We start from the raw sequence: 16,116 nt of genomic DNA, 5'->3' as shown, positions 1-16,116 counted from the left end.
AAGTTTAAAGAGGAGAATAGCGTGGGAAGCCTCACATGTAAGGACCAGTACATTAGAAATCCAGGAAAGGTTTCTGAATGGGAGACTGGCATGATTAGACCTATGCTTTAGAAAGAACAGCCTAGTGATCCTGTGAAGATCGAGTCAGAGGGGGACAGGCATTTAATGTATTAAATTATCTTAATAAATTAACCACAGGCATTTGGCAGTAGGAAGGCCCAATGGGAAGCCATCCTAATTGGTTGAACAAGTGCCCTGTTCACTCCACGGGGCAGCTCAGAGGTGCTCCACTGTGGCTGCACATTGGAGTCACCTGGGTGCTTCCAAAACACACCGATGCTCAGTCTCCCCACCAGGGTTCTAATTTAACTGTGCAGAGGTGGGTTTAGGCACCCTGGCAGATTCTCATTTGCAGCCCAGTTTGAGAACAGCGTGACTGAGAAAGGGAAGTCAGGCTGATGTCTTCTCAGCTCCAGGAAGATTTGTGGATTACTACTCACTCTTGCCTCATTTTCTGAATTTCTCTTCTACCTTCTTCCTTGGGTCCTTGTCCTTTACTTCTGTGTATTTTTATGACTTTTAGGTTTCCCATGGTAGCACCTCTATTTTGCCTGACTATTCTAACCCCAAACGTATTTCAAGATCTCATTAAAATGGAAGGAATCTGATCAGACTGATTCACAGTAAGATATAAATGATTGATGACCCAAAACCCCACCTAAGGGTATTTGATTTAAAATTTTTTTTCAACCTTAAAAAAAGAATAATTTCACACTTACGGAAAAGTTACAAAAGAGATTTTCTAGATACTCTCTTCTAAAGTATATCAGTATTATTCTCTCTCTTCACACATACACACTCATACGTACACACGCATATTTATTATTCGGAACCATTCAGAACTAAGTTGCAAGCATATCCCCAAATACTTCAGTGTGCATCTCTGCTATGGTTTGAATGTGCCTCCTGCCCTCCAATTCATGTGTTGAAATTTAGTTGCCATTGTGATGATATTAAGAGGGTAGGAAATCCAATTAAAATTCATATGTTGATTGGAGGTGGAGTCTAGGTAATTAGGATTAGATAAAGTCATCAGGGCTGGGCCCCTTTGATGGGACTGGTAGCTTTATAAAGACAGGAAGACAGACTTGTGCTGACATGCATGTACTTGCCTCCCTGCCATGTGATGCCCCGCACCACTTCCGGACTCTGCAGAGAGTCCCCACCAGCAAGAAGGCCCTCACCACATGTGGTCCCTACACCTTGGAATTCCCAACCTCCAGGACTATGAGAAATACATTTCTTTTCTTTATGAATTACCCAGTCTCTGCATTCAGTAACAGCAACTGAAAATGGACGGAGACAATCTCCTAAGAACAAAAACACTCTCTTACATAGCCTCAATACACTTGGCCAAAATCAGTACCTTAATGTTTACACAACACACTTTTCTAATCTACATCCTCCACTCAACTTTTGCTGATTATCCAAATAATATCTTCTATAGAAATACAACGAGAAGGCTGGGCTCAGTGGTTCACACCTGTAATCCCAGCACTTTGGGAGGCTGAGGTACTAGGTGGATCACCTGAGGCCAGGAGTTCGAGACCAGCCTGGCCAACATGGTGAAACCCCTGTCTCTACTAAAAATACAAAAATTAGCTGGGCATGGTGGTACATGCCTGTAGTTCCAGCTACTTGGGAAATTGAGGCAGGAGAATCACTGGAACCTGGGAGGTAGAGGTGGCAGTGAGCTAAGTTCACACCACTGCACTCCAGCCTGGGTGACAGAGCAAGACTCTGTCTCTCTCTAGAGAAAGAAAGAAAGAAAGAAATAACAACAATGCCATCTTTTCTTTACCCCCTTTCCTTTCTGGTTTGGGATGCAATACACAACCACATACTGCATTCACTTGTTATGTCTCCTGTCTTGGTCCTGAGACTGGGCACTTCACATATGTCTGGCGGGAAAGCCACGGAAGCAGTGCTATGTCCTCAGTGCATCCTATCAGGTGGCACACACAGCCCACTTGACCCAAGCAGTGCTGTTAGCTTCTGTCACTAGGTGAAGATGGTTTTTGCCAGGTTTCTCATAAAGTTAGTAAATATTTTGTCAATAATTAGTAAGAATTGTATAGGGATACACTGTGAGGCCATATAAATATTCTGGCCCTCATTAAACTTTCACTCATTTGTTCCAGCATCCATTGATGATTTTTAGCTGAATCCATGATTACTACGATGGTGGACAAATGGTGATTTTCTAACTTCATCATTTTTTTCTATACCTATTGGATGGATTTCTACTATAAAAGAGAGCTTTCCCTTCTCCTCAGCTTATTTCCTTATTTATATAAGCATAGACTCATGAATTGCAGTTCTATTCAATAGGTTGTAATAAATCAGTAACATTTTTTATTTTGATGCCCAAATTGATACAGGTTTGACCAAAGACAATCCCTTCAAGCTGGCTCGGATTTTTGACTTTTAAAAGAGGCCAATTTTTTACTCAAATATGTCTCCACATAGTAGGAGTAAGGTCTTGGGAGAAAATGAAGTGGAAAGTTTCGGTAGCGAGCCTGGTGATGGTGAGCAAAGTGGCCTTTACCATGTCAGCGCTCCCTCAACTGTTCCAGCCTCTCACAGCTTCTTCCTCCTTCTCTGTCCTAAAACAGGAATTAAATGCTGGATCTTGGAGGCACCTTAGAGATTATCAGGTCCCTGATTCCCAAACACTGATTACCAAGGGCTGTGTGACTGCAACCTCTGGAGTAGTTTCTCAGAATAGGTGCCCCCACCTTCACCCCAAAGATTCAGATTCAAAAGCCCGACCTGGTGGGATGAACCCTTTTTGTGTATATGAAGCCACCCAGATGACTCCCGCGCTTAGCCAACACCCACCCTACTTCCATAGACACACACACCCCGCTTTCTTTTGCAGGTGAGAAACCAGTGACTCAGAGAGGGGAATCCGCGTACTCAGGTCATGCTGTGAATGCCAGAACTGGAAGTTTCTTGCTCCATTAACACTGGCCTTTTTGCCTGCATTGTGCTATCTCATTATAGTTCTTTGAAAGCTCTGAAATTTTTGGCTGCTAACAGTTTTTCTCACAGCAGTAAGAATGAGGAATTTACTTGTAGGATGGGCAATGTTTAAGTCAGGTGTTTGTAAACCAGGGGCTATCTCTGCTCATTTACTTGATTCTTACGTGCAATGTAGTTGGTTTATTTTATGCTGATTCCCAGAGTTTCATCATTTAAACTGAAAAGAATAATAATACTTTATATGGCCATTGTGAGCATTAATTTTAGAGATACTGTAAGTCTGGCACTTTTGCTAACTAAATATGCATTTACCACTCCCCCTACCCCAAATATGCACACACACACACACACAGACACACACACACACACGCACTCCCCTAATTTCACTTAAGGAAGCACTTTCTGTTACCATTTAGCTCTCTCTTACCTCCTGGCCCCTCACTGACAATAACAGCAGTATGTCCTTTTGCCATTGAGAAAGACAGCTGTAAGATAAACAGACGCCATTGCATTGTACATACATGTCCCCCTGAGACCATTCTGCACTGTAGCCACCACCCCGTCCCCTGGGCTACAGGAATCTGACTATTAAACAAAACTAACCTTTAAACATGTAAACTGTATCCACCCAATAACAATTCAGCCATACTTCCTTACAAATCTAGACACGACCCGATACGTTAAAGGCTTTGTGGCACTACAGTGAAGGAAGGGAACATCTTTTCAACATGTTTATAAACACAAATAACAGTGCAGGGTGCTCAAGATCTCAAGTAATCCACTGCCAACTTTTTCATTAGGTGGTCCTTTGTTGAGCTTCAGCTCCCTTCCAGTACCTTCCATTCATTTTCTTCATCAAGGACATCTGCAGTGCACGGCAGCATCCGGGGGCAGGTCTCCTGAGCCCCCAGCAGGATTCCATTTCTCCACCTTCCACTGCCATCTGACTGCTGATGCCCAGGCCTCTTGAGGAGGAAGGGCTATCCTGATATTATGAGAACAAATGAAGCTAAGAAGTGGTTTGAAGTGGGAACAGTCAGGCCCTAGAGACAGAAAGAATAGTTAATAAATCTGTATTGTACTGAATTAAATAGAGCATCTTAAGCTATCTACTGGGAATAGAACAATGCAGAAGCTCCTGTGTTTTTTAGTAACATTAGCAAAAGAGCTTAACATCACCGATAATTAAAATCACATCCACATTTGGCTTTGGAATGCATAAGGCATCACAATAACTCAGCACTGAAGGGGCTTGTAGTGGTTTTAAAATAAATCCACACATTCTTTGCAGTGTGCTCCCTTCAATGCAGCCTCATTCCTCTCCTCTTAAATGTGGGTTATTCTGAGTGACTCACTTATCGTAGAATGTAGTGAAAATGGAGGAATATGACTTTCAAAGATATGTTGTTAAAGACACTGAGCTTCTGTCTTGCTCTCTCTTTTGGATCATGTGCTCTTCAGGGAGCCAGCTGCCATGTCATGCAGACACTCAAGCAGCCCTATGGAGAAGCCACAAGGTGAGGGGCTAAGGCCTCTTTCCCACAGCCATGTGAGTGGGCCATTCCGGAAACAGATCCTCCAGCCCCAGCCAAGCTGACAGACGACTGCAGCCCCAGCCAATATCTAGACTGGAGCCTCATGAGAGACCAACCCAGAGACCCCACCCAGCTAAGCCACTCCAGAATCCCTGACCCCAAACATTGTGACATGATAAAAATGTGTTGTTTAAGCTACTAAATTGTGTGGTATTCTGTTATGGAGCAATAGATAATTAATACAGCACTCTTAATCTTTTCCATAGCAACCGTGACAAAAGGTAGTGTGGGTTCAGCTTGCACCTCCCATGACAGAGAGCTTGCTTCTTCTCAGGGCAGACCCTTCTGTTGCTTGGCTGGTCTGTTACCACTGCTGCTCACACTGAGCTGGTTTTGGCCTCTCTGTAACTTCCATCCCTGGTTCAAGATATGCCTCATAAAGCAAAGGTGAAGCTTCTCTTTTATGTGACTGCCCTTCAGACACCTGCAACTCGTGATTTTGCTGGCCTCCTGTGTGCTCTTGTGCTGGCTAAAGAGAGAAGAAGGGGAGGCAGCACCTTTTGAGGGGCACAGGAAAAGAGGCATAGTCTGTGTATAGGAAAAAAAACTGCTTTATGCTCTCTTTGGTACTCTCGCAACAGTTTTGGTCACCAAAATATGTGGGGTTTTCCCCCACACCAAGCAATTTTCTAATTCTCTGTTGATTTAATTGTAATTGAATTACAATTTAATTCAATTCTGACAGTAGCCAGAGTTAGTACAGACCACACAGGTTAAGATCCCAGTCCCACAAGACCACTTCTCACTTCAGACACCAATCACAAATAGTAGGTCCCGAGGTTACCCGCAACTTCTCTCTGACGTGGCTACACGGAATGTTCTTGCAGCTGCCTCACTGGGTTTAATCATTTGCTAGAATGGCTCACAGAACTCAGGGAAACACTCTACTTACTTGGAAGATGTTCTCCCCGCCTTCACTGTAGGGCCACAAAACCTTTACAATTGTGGATGGATTCTAGATGTGTAAAGAAGTGCGGCTGAATTGTTGCTGGGTGGAAACTCCACTGATTACAAAGTATACGACTCAGCAAGAGTCAAATAGAAGAGATGCAAAGAGAAAGGTGTGGGGAAGGGGTCCGCTTCCGTGCCCTCTCTGGGTGTGGACCCTCCCAGAACCTCCACAAGCTCAACAACCTGGAAGCTCTCTGAACCCAGTCCTTTTGGGGTTTTATGGAGGCTTATTGTTTACATCATTAGCTATTAGTTATTAACTCAACCTTCAGCCCCCTTTCCCCTCCCTGGAGGTTGGTTGCGGAGGCAGTGGGGCGGGGGAGGGAGTAGTGGGACTGAAAGTTCCAACTCTCTAACCACATGGTGAGTTCCCCTGGCAACCAGTCCTCACCCCAAGGCTGTCCAGGAGCTTCCAGCCCTTGGTCATCTCACTGGCACACAAAACGACACTTATCACTTATCACAAGGACTTTATGAGCTATGTGCCAGAAAATGGGGAGGGGTGGGAACAGGACAAATATATATTTTTTATTATATCCCAATGTCATAGCTTGGAATTAGGCCACAGTCCTTCATGTACCAATCAAAGAAAGGCTGGATTCTGGGAGATTTTGAGAAATGGATGGCACCACTCCTAAGCCACTAGATAACAATCATAGCAGTAACAGTAATAATTAGTGCTGACATAGCACTTAAACAGGCTACCAGATCCTCTTCCATGTATTTTGTATGTGCTGTCATTTAATCCCCACAAAAGCTCAGAATTATTGCCCCTTTTCACAGAGGAGGAAACTACAGTGCCAATAGGTCATAACTTGCCCACGGCCACATAGCCAGTAAGCAACAGAGCAGGATTTAAAGTGAGGCAGCCCAGCTTCAGAATACTCCTCCCTATAACTCAGTAGTCCCTTCCCTTCTGGATCTAGTTCATCTTAGAGCTGCATTGAAAGCCGTTGTAGAAACAAAAATTGCAACCATTTATTGAGCATCTGCTATTTCTCAGTACCTGGGCTGAGTGCTTCATACACACTAGAAAAATTAAGGTTCACGGTCAATGGAACTAATCATTTAACATTTATTTATCCAGCACAGACACTTTGCTGATCCCACTGGGGACACAGTGGTGACTCAGGCTTGGGTCCTGCCCTTACAAATTTTTCAGTCCCAAAGCAATAAATTATGTACAAAAATAGCTATAGTTTGAGGCATAGAGCAAGAGTTGCCCTTTTGGAGAGGAGTAGATAGAGCAATGTTATGTTCTAAATGATCATGTTCTCCCAAAATTCATGTTAAAATCCTAGCTCCCAAGGTGATGGGATTAGGAGGTTAGATCTTTCAGGGGGTAATTAGGTCATGAGACTGGAGGGCTCCTGAATGGGATTAGTGCCCTTATAAAGAGCCTTATAAAGAGACCCAAGGGAGCCCATTTGCCCAGTTCACCATGTGAGAATACAGCAAAAAAAAAAAAAAAAAAAAAAAAAAAGGTGCCATCTATGAACGAGAAAGTGGGTCTCACCAGACTCTAAATTTGCTGGTGCCTTGATTTTTGATGCCCTAGCCTCCAGAACTGTGAAAAATAGATTTCTGCTATTTGTAAGCCACTCAGTCTATGGTATTTCGTGACAGCAGCCTAAAAGGACTAAGACAAGCACGACACACGGAGAGAGCTGGGGCTATAGGGGTGTTACCTGAGTAGGCTTTATCTGAACTGGTTCTTGAAGGAGGATATGGTTGGGGAAGGTAGAGGTGGGAGAAGGGCACTCTAGGAAAAGAAACAGGACAGGAGTTAAGATGAGAAGAACGAGGCTTCACTCTAACCAAAGACAGAATGATGAGATAGAAAGATGGAAACACCATACTGGGGTGGTTTTTGTCTAATCCTGTGCCTAACGTGTGATTTTAGAGAAACCCATGGTCTTGAGGCTGCTGTGGATTTGTGATTTCAGCAAATCTATCCCAGGCTGGAAAAGCAGAGGCCCTGTGAGGTCTTCATCTGGAGCAAATGAAAACTCTCAGACCCTCAGAGCCCCCAGGACACTCATTTATTATGGTGAGAAATATTGATATTAATAAACCCTTCTGCCTGATACAATATTTTGTCATCACCCTCTTCTCCCACCCCCTGCTGCTGCCACCACCAGTTTCCATTTGGAGAATCAGACTGGCAGCAGAGCATCACACTTCTTGCAGACCTGTTGGATACACACTCATAAATACTCAACGCCAATCCTTTTATGTCTAATGAGTGGGAGGTGAGGGGTAGAGGTTCTGACTGGCCAGTGGGAGATTTGCAAACTGTTTTGCTGGGATTTCCTCTCCCCTGTGGGAAAGAGGGAAAGACATGACCCTACCAGCTTCCTGCATGTGATGTGCCTGCAGGCACTGGGGGCAAAGTCATGACTCTGATCCACAGGTCGGGGGGGGTGGGCATGTGTTTGGGAACTTGTGTTTTCTGAGATCTCAGGGAAGAGGCAAATTCTGATTTTGTGAGGCCTGAAAGTTGTACAATTTGGGGACCTTTTATAAGAAAAAGAATATCAAATTATGAATACAAAGTGAGGCTTACAAAATTTTTTTTAGAGTCGAGGTCTCGCTCTGTCACCCAGAGTGGACTGCAATGGTGTTATCATGGCTTTCTGCAACCTTGAGTTCCCGGACCCAAGCAATCCTCCTGCCTCAGCCTCCCAAGTAGCTGGGACTAGCAGGTGCGCTTCACCATACCTAGCTCAAAGTGAGATTTGAAAGTCACTATTTATTTAGAATGATTAAAGAAATCACAACAAATTTTAAACCTTAAAAATGCTGATAAATACCATGAATATCACAAAATTCAGAAAAATGTTTTATTAACTGCCTGACATATGACTAAAATTTATTTTTCTACTTTTCTGGGTCACACACTCTCTAGGTCACTTCTTCAAATGGCAACAATTTTGTAATAGTTCTGCAGAGAGAAGACAATTCAGTCTGATGTCTAGCATGTTTGGTTCAAATTATTAATATTTTCTTATTGATTTTTTCAGAAGCTTCTTTTAGCTTCACAACTCTTTATTAAATATGCCACTTAAATGTTTAGGATTTTTGTAAATTTGGGGAAAACTTTTAACAAAATATCTTTCCTGTATGACTACAAGACTTCTGTAGCTATCTCCTTAAACACTCTTTGAATTGAGAATTACTCATCGATTCATTGACCAGTTAGTCATCCACATTCTCATTGTGGAGATGCACGATGAGTTGTATGTTATCCTCAGAAGTGCCAGTTTCATATTGAGACAGTAGGAAATGTAAATCTTTCTCCAGTGTGTTCACATGATTCACTTCTCTTCATTAACTGGACTATTAAATGATCCGGGAGTCTATTCACTACGATTTTATTGGGAAGTGATCTCTTCCTTTTATTGAATTACTGCTTTTGATGCAATTAAACAATATTTTATTGTAATTCTATCCTTGGTGTCTGAATAATTTCTATGTATCTCATTTTTTTCTTTTTTGCTCCATTAACTTTTTTTCTGAAATTTCTATGAGTTTCTGAATAAATACACTTAAAGATGACAAAAGATTATACCCATCATAAATGCCAAAATTGGGAGTCTGTACTCTCTTATTTCTTTTCTTGAAATGTTCCAAAAAAGTCTTTCCAAAATGAATTTAAATGGCTTGTTGAGCTTTATAAACTTGTAAGTAAACACCTTCCTTCTTATTTGTCTTTGAATTTCTCTTCTGAATCTTCAAAAATACATTTTTAAGTTTTATTTTTATTTTATTTTATTTTTTGAGATGGAGTCTCACTCTGTCACCCAGGCTGGAGTGCAGTGGTGTGGCCTCAGCTCACTGCAACCTCTGCCTCCCGGGTTCAAGTGATTCTCCTGCCTCAGCCTTTGGAGTAGCTGGGACTACAGGTGTGTGCCACCACACCCGGCTAATCACACCCAGCTAATTTTTGTATTTTCAGTAGAGACAGGGTTTCACTATGTTGGCCAGGCTGGTCTTGAACTCCTGACCTCATGATCCGCCCACTTTGGCCTCCCAAAGTGCTGGGATTACAGGTGTGAGCCACCATGCCGGGCCTGCATTTTCTCAAAGATTGTTGTATCTATGTGTCAAGGCTTGAACAGGTTTATAATGGTAGACCAAATGTTACCTGCAAATATTTCCTGGGTGCCATAAGACACATTCATGTTAAAATGAAATTTGGGTCCTACACATTTTGAACAGAAGTATTCCTGGAAGCCATTCCTGTACCAGACAGCCGGTTGAGCACGTTGACTCACACCTATAATCCCAGCACTTTGGGAGGCCAAAGTGGGCAGATCATCTGAGTTCAGGAGTTAGAGACCAGCCTGGCCAACATAGTAAAACTCCATCTCTACTAAAAATACAAAACGTAGCTGGGCGCAGTGGCTCACGCCTGTAATTCCAGCTAGTAGGGAGGCTGAGAGAGGAGAATCACTTCAACCCAGGAGTCAGAGGTTGCAGTGAGCCGAGATTGTGCCACTGCACTCCAGCGTGGGCAAGAGAGACAGACTCCATCTCAAAACAACAACAACAACAAAATTAGAACCAAAACCTGTACAAGACAGCTAATAACAACTCATCTATACATGAAAGTGGCAGTGATTTCCAAACACATAATTATATCCCAATAGATGTAAATTAATATGTGCCAACTCAACCTCCCCTTAACCAAATACCTCAAATGCTCATGGACACTACATACAACACTATCTGGCATCAGTGAGAATATGATGGAGGAGAAGTTGCAATGGAAAGAAACAGTGGTCTTAACCAACTGCAATAAGTCGCGTTTACTTTTAAAGAAGCGCTCAAAAAATGATGGGAGGACCCTGAAAAAGCTCCCAAGGGCCAAATCTGGGATTGTTTGAGCAATTATGGTAATAAATTGTATTCATTCACTTATTCTATTTAGTGATATAAATAAAAATAATTGATTAAATAAAGAAATGGGGGAGAAGGAACAGTTCTTCCTTCTAGAAGATTTCAATTGATACATATGGAAAGGTGGAAATGGAAAAATCATCATCTGGCAAATACCACAGTAGCAATTTTCGTTGGCAACAATCACCAATGAATAGGAAAATCAGTGGGTAAACTATGATGGTAAAGAGCATATTTGTACCAGTATCAATGCACCTCTTCATCTGATACTTCTTAATTACTGGGGGAAACTGGAAACTTCACAGAAGAGAAAACTGAAGATACTATCTCTACCAGGTGGTCAGAGTTAACATCCCTCGTAATGACACATAGCAACGTCATGTGCCACCTGATACAGTGCCTGGAAAAGATGTATCACAGCCATATAAGTAAAATATTTAGCGATCCAGTGGTTTTGGACATGCAGCGACATCCCCTGAAAATAAATGACAAGTTATTGCATCTCACCTCTTACCATTAAGAAAGAAGCCCCGTGCCTGGGAGGCCTCTTCAGGTTCTAGAGGCAGTACTTAGTGATATTGCTCTGACCATTTTACCAGGTAATATGGAAGGCTGTCAGCTCTGAGTCACAGCAGGTATAAGATGCAATGCCATATTGCTTGGGCCAAATGATTGAGCAGACCCTACTGATAGTAGTTATCTGTGGTGGAAGAATTCACCATGTGAAGCTTATGGCAAGCTCCAATAAGAGAATCATAATGTAGACCCCAGAGTCCTGGAGCAAGGCCATGCCATCTGCAGAGGAGACCTTAACACTACTTGAAAACAGCTCCCGGCATGCCACTTCCCTAATAGAGATGGAGCATCTGACAAGTGACCATGTGGCCAAAGCTACCCAGCACAAGCTAAGTAGTGTCTAACCTACCAAGCCATAAAGTTGGCAAGCCTAACAGCAATCGTGATAATGGAAACAGTACATCTGGGATTAGCTGTGAGCAGGGCCAGAGGGTGAATGTAAGCTGTGCTAATAGACGGCCCAGACCCCATGGCATCTATCACTGCTGTATCAATGTCTCTCCCTTAGACAAAACTTGTGGCCACATGAAGTATGCCTTACAGCCAAGCTGATGGAGGGAAAAAAGGGCTGAGATTGGTTCAAGGAAGTATAAGCTTGGTTTGGGGGTGCTAGCCAAAACGGGACTGCTGTGGCACTGTAGTCCCATTCAGGGTGGTCCCAAAAAACATGGCAAAGAGGAATCCTCTCATTAGACTGAACACACGGTCATTCACTTTGTGTGGGAAGAGAAATGGCCTGAAGCAGGAATATATAACTCAGGGCTATGAAAAATGACTAGGCCGGTTGGCCAGGGGCCTGAACAGGGAAAGAATGTAAGACTGGGGACTGGGACAGAGCATGTAGTTGGACTTACAGGAGCAGGCATATGGAGTTAAGACCTTTGCAATGCATGTTAGTGCCCACTAGGGAGCACCTACCATGGAAGAGGTACTTCACTCTGTGAAGATAGGGTTCCTTCCTTTAGGATGTGGTTAACACCCTAAATCAAAGACTTTTATATGAGTTGGTATCCCCAGTAGGAAGAATACATGGGCCCAGGAACCAAGGAGTAAGGTTGGGAAAGGTCCTGCATACCAGCATTCCCAGGGTCACACTTGGCAATTAATGCTTGTCATTGCTGCAACATTAGGCTCTGTGGGTCCAAAGGGCCTGCTTCCCAGAAGGAAACACTTGCACCGGGGGACAAGGTAAGTGTCCCATCAGACTTTAAGCCTTAGCGGCTTCCTAGTCACCTTGGGCTTCTTGTGCCAAAAGATAAGAAGGCAAGGCCCCCATGCTAGCCAGGATGATTGACCCTGATTGTCAGGGGAGGTAGGGCTGCTGTTCCACAGTGAAGGCAGGGTGGAATAAGGCTGACACTCTGGTGATCTGTTGGGGGCTTTTCTTGGTGCTCTCCTGCCTACTTTTGATGGTAAATTGGTGAGTGTAGCAGCCATGGCTTGAGAACAGCAAAATGACCAGAAACTTGGGGATGATGGTTTGGGTCATCCTACCAGGTTAGGCACCTGGACTAGCAAAGGCAACAGTAAGAAGAGTATAAAATGAGTAACCTTGAGGCCAACTACGGCCACTCAGGGAATACACCACCCCTCTAGTCTTTATCTTGTAAGTGGTGAAGAAACCAACCAGAATTCCAGAAGAGCTGTTCCCAGGTGGATTGGACTTATAAAAAGCCAGTAGATTTGATCAGTGCAAGATATGGACTGTAGAGGATGCGCTGGTATATCACCCAGATCTCTCCTTTCAGGGCCAAGGCCCCCATTTCCTTGGCTGCCATGAATGTTGGCTGCTGACTGCTCACATCTGAACCTTCTAGGAATTGCCCCTCACTGAAGAGAGCTTCTGGCATAAAAGGCTGAGGATCCTTGCCTCAGTTTGGGACAATTCAGAAGGCTCATCTCCGCTCCAGAGCACCCTGGTAGAATTGGCTGAGGCCTCTGTTGCTTCTGCATTGCAGCTCAGCTCTTCTCTCTGCTCATTCCAGCTCCCTCACTCCCTTACAGGTGTTGTTCCCAAGAGCAGGCAAGCAAACTTCCCATACACAAACACCTGTCACAGAATCTGTTTCCTAGGGAGTCTGACCCCAGGAGTCCAGAATTTTCTCCAAGCTCTTGACATGAGTTAGGGGTGTTTGCCCCTACATGCAATGGTTCAACTACGGTAGACGAGGGAGGATGATGTAAAGCAGAGCTCCTACTAACCCTGCGTGAGCATAGAGGATAAGCAAGACATCAACCTTGGTGGTTTAAGTCACCTGAGATCTGATGGTTGTTTGGTACTACAGTACAGTTTAACTCTCCTGACTGATACAGAATCAACACAATGATTCTGCCTTTAACAATTTATAGGTTCTGGTCTCCATTCAGAAGTGGCCAATCTTAATGCATAAAGCAAATGTATGTCTGTACTTACGGCTGACAAACTAGAGTCAAGCTAGAAAGAGTCAAATAGAGTCAAAGAGGCTAAGTGCCATCATTGGGGCCTTTCTTTAAAAAAAAAATTAAATTTAATTTTTTTTTGAGACAGTCTTACTCTGTTACCCAGACTGGAGTGCAGTGGCACAATCTCAGCTCACTTCAGCCTTCGCCTCCTGGGTTCAAGTGATTCAACTGCCTCAGCCTCCCAAGTAGCTGGGATTACAGTCATGTGTCACCATGCCCAGATAAAATTGGGGGTTTTCTCAAGCCTGACTGAGAGTTGCAGGATGGAACTCAAAGTTGCTTGGGGTGCTTGTTGGACAAGTCTGGAACATGGAGATGAATTACCAGACAACAGGTCCTGGTTAGAATCGGTTGGCTAATTTGCATGTGTTTTCAGGTCACTGCCAAGACCTTTTTGCAGGCAATCCAGATGGGTCTGGACTCAAGTGAGAAGTGAGTCATCAATGCTTATATCAATGAGAAAAATAAAGATTGGTAATTCAGTGTTGGGTTCCATGTGTTTTTTTAGTGGGAGGCATGAATCCAAGAGAAAGGTCTTGGCACTACACAGTGCCTTCTTTGACAACAGCTCTTGTTAAGGACCTTTCCAAGGAGTTTTAAGCAGTGGTTGTTGCTGATAAAAGTTGACCAGGCAGGGAGCCTTACATTATGGTCCTATCTGTGTGGGTGAAATGTCTTGAGTCTGTGAATGATTTCTGACACCCCTGTTAGTGTCCTGCAATACAACACAATGTTATCTGGCTTAGGAATATGCTACTGGCCTCAGCTGCTGAGGAAGAAACCGGAGCCTCTTCTGCTAATATTTCATGAGAGTTAAGTTTTGGGAATTTGTTTGTTGTCTAATTAGAGCCATGGGCAGGGCATCTGACCTCTTCCACCCATTTTCTGCACAAGTCTTGGCCGGTTGATTATTTTTAATCCCATTTTGATATTTTATTACCTCTGCTGACTACAGACAATGTGGGCATTGACAACACTAAAGATTCTGTAGGTTTTTACAACTTTAAGAACCAATCTATTGAATACATGTCCCTATGATTGTAGAGTATTTTAAACCTAGTAATGAGATTTTCTGGAGGTCTTTTGCTGGTCACCATTGTGTCAGCCTTGGAACATATATACACTTCTACCCATTTTGAAGAGACATATAAATTACTAAAACGTTTCCATACCAATAGCATTTTCTTTATCTGGATAAATGTAGCTTGAATATTAATTATAAGTAGCCCCCAAGGAACAGAAGAAACTGCTTTCTTTTCCTTTTTCTTGGCAGTTCTCTCCTTGCTCCCTTCTTGGTTGTGAGCCTGATAAGTAGGTCCGCTCTTATCATACTGTTTGTCCAGACTAGAACATTTTGGAACATACCAGGCAAGTCTCGTGTTTCCTTACATCCTCTCTCTTTTCATGTGGATTGTGTCATGGGCTACATAAGCAAGGTGGAGGAGGCAATTAATTCCTGTCATGCCAATCAAGATATGGATGTAAAAGACACTGCCATCTCCAAAGGTTCTGTGCTGAGTCTGAGATCTTATCCAAAATCTTCTCAGCTGAGGTAGGAAGAAGACAAATGCAGTCTGAGAATAACCAAAAATCTTAGCTGTGCTCTTATTCAAAGCAAACATCTTTTTAGGTAACATGTCCCCAGAAATCTTAATTCCTCCAGAAATTCCTCCATTGTGATAAACTGCCCGTGGACACAATATGGGTCAGACTCTGAAGAACTAAGTATACCCAGCTCAGGTAAGGGCAGCAAATTTGCTCCCCCAGGAGGCCAAGCACCGGTGCAACCTCCTGTGCAGAACAGATCGCGCCCCAGAGATCAGTCCCGTTCTTTTTCTCTCTTACACCAACACTTCCCACAAAGTGTTAGGCACTGTGCTAAGCTTTTCACAACAACCCTGAAGGGAGTATTATCTCAATGGTACAGATAAGAGAGATCACAGAGGCCAAGAGGCTAAGTGAGTTGCATTGACTGATCCTGGATTTAGGCCCTGGATTTAGGCCCCGGTCTGTCTGCCTCCAAAGCCTTTGCACCTCACCTCTCTGCTACAGCCCTTCCTTACTATGCACAATAGCCCCCTTTTTGCAGTACTAGTATGAGCAGGAGACAGGTTTCCTATCAACCTATATGTCTAGGGATTACAGCAGCAGAAAAAGAAATATTTTATTCATCTAATTGTTTATTCATTCCCCAATCCATTCATTTAACAAATATTTGTTGAATTGTTACTATGTTCAACACTGAGCTAGATGCTGAGGTAGAGAGGTGAACACTGAGGAAATGAGACACTCAAAAAACAAACACACAAATGAATACATAATTACAAACTGTGATAAATTTGGGTAAAGAAAATTGTCTTCCCAGTGCATTGCCATCTGCAGCCGCAATATTGGAAAAGCAATTTCAGTTGTGTAGTTTGTGAATCAGAACTGAAAGAACCTCTGGTGCAGCACTGTTCAAAAGAAATATAATGCAAGGCCGGGCGCGGTGGCTCAAGCCTGTAATCCCAGCACTTTGGGAGGCCGAGGCGGGTAGATCAGGAGGTCAGGAGATCAAGACCATCCTGGCTAACATGGTGAAACCCCGTCTCAACTAAAAAAAAAT

At 43.3% G+C, this 16,116-nt stretch overlaps 1 long non-coding RNA gene across 1 annotated transcript in view; it reads right to left on the bottom strand.

The window, feature by feature from the left end:
• Nucleotides 1-2,472: 2,472 nt before the first annotated feature.
• Nucleotides 2,473-16,116, bottom strand: part of LOC104672751 — a 39,605-nt gene continuing 25,961 nt past the window's right edge. Inside the window, exons 4-8 of the long non-coding RNA XR_749437.2 lie at nt 4,824-5,109; nt 3,649-4,088; nt 3,473-3,530; nt 2,925-3,262; nt 2,473-2,666 (exon numbers count right to left, since the gene is read on the bottom strand). This is a non-coding gene — a long non-coding RNA (uncharacterized LOC104672751). The remainder of the gene's footprint in view (nt 2,667-2,924; nt 3,263-3,472; nt 3,531-3,648; nt 4,089-4,823; nt 5,110-16,116) is intronic.

This window comes from Rhinopithecus roxellana, chromosome 1 (genome assembly GCF_007565055.1).
Source record: "Rhinopithecus roxellana isolate Shanxi Qingling chromosome 1, ASM756505v1, whole genome shotgun sequence".
NCBI classification, from domain to species: domain Eukaryota; kingdom Metazoa; phylum Chordata; class Mammalia; order Primates; family Cercopithecidae; genus Rhinopithecus; species Rhinopithecus roxellana.
Note: the sequence above shows the minus strand (reverse complement) of the source record. Positions and strands in the feature narration are given on the sequence as shown.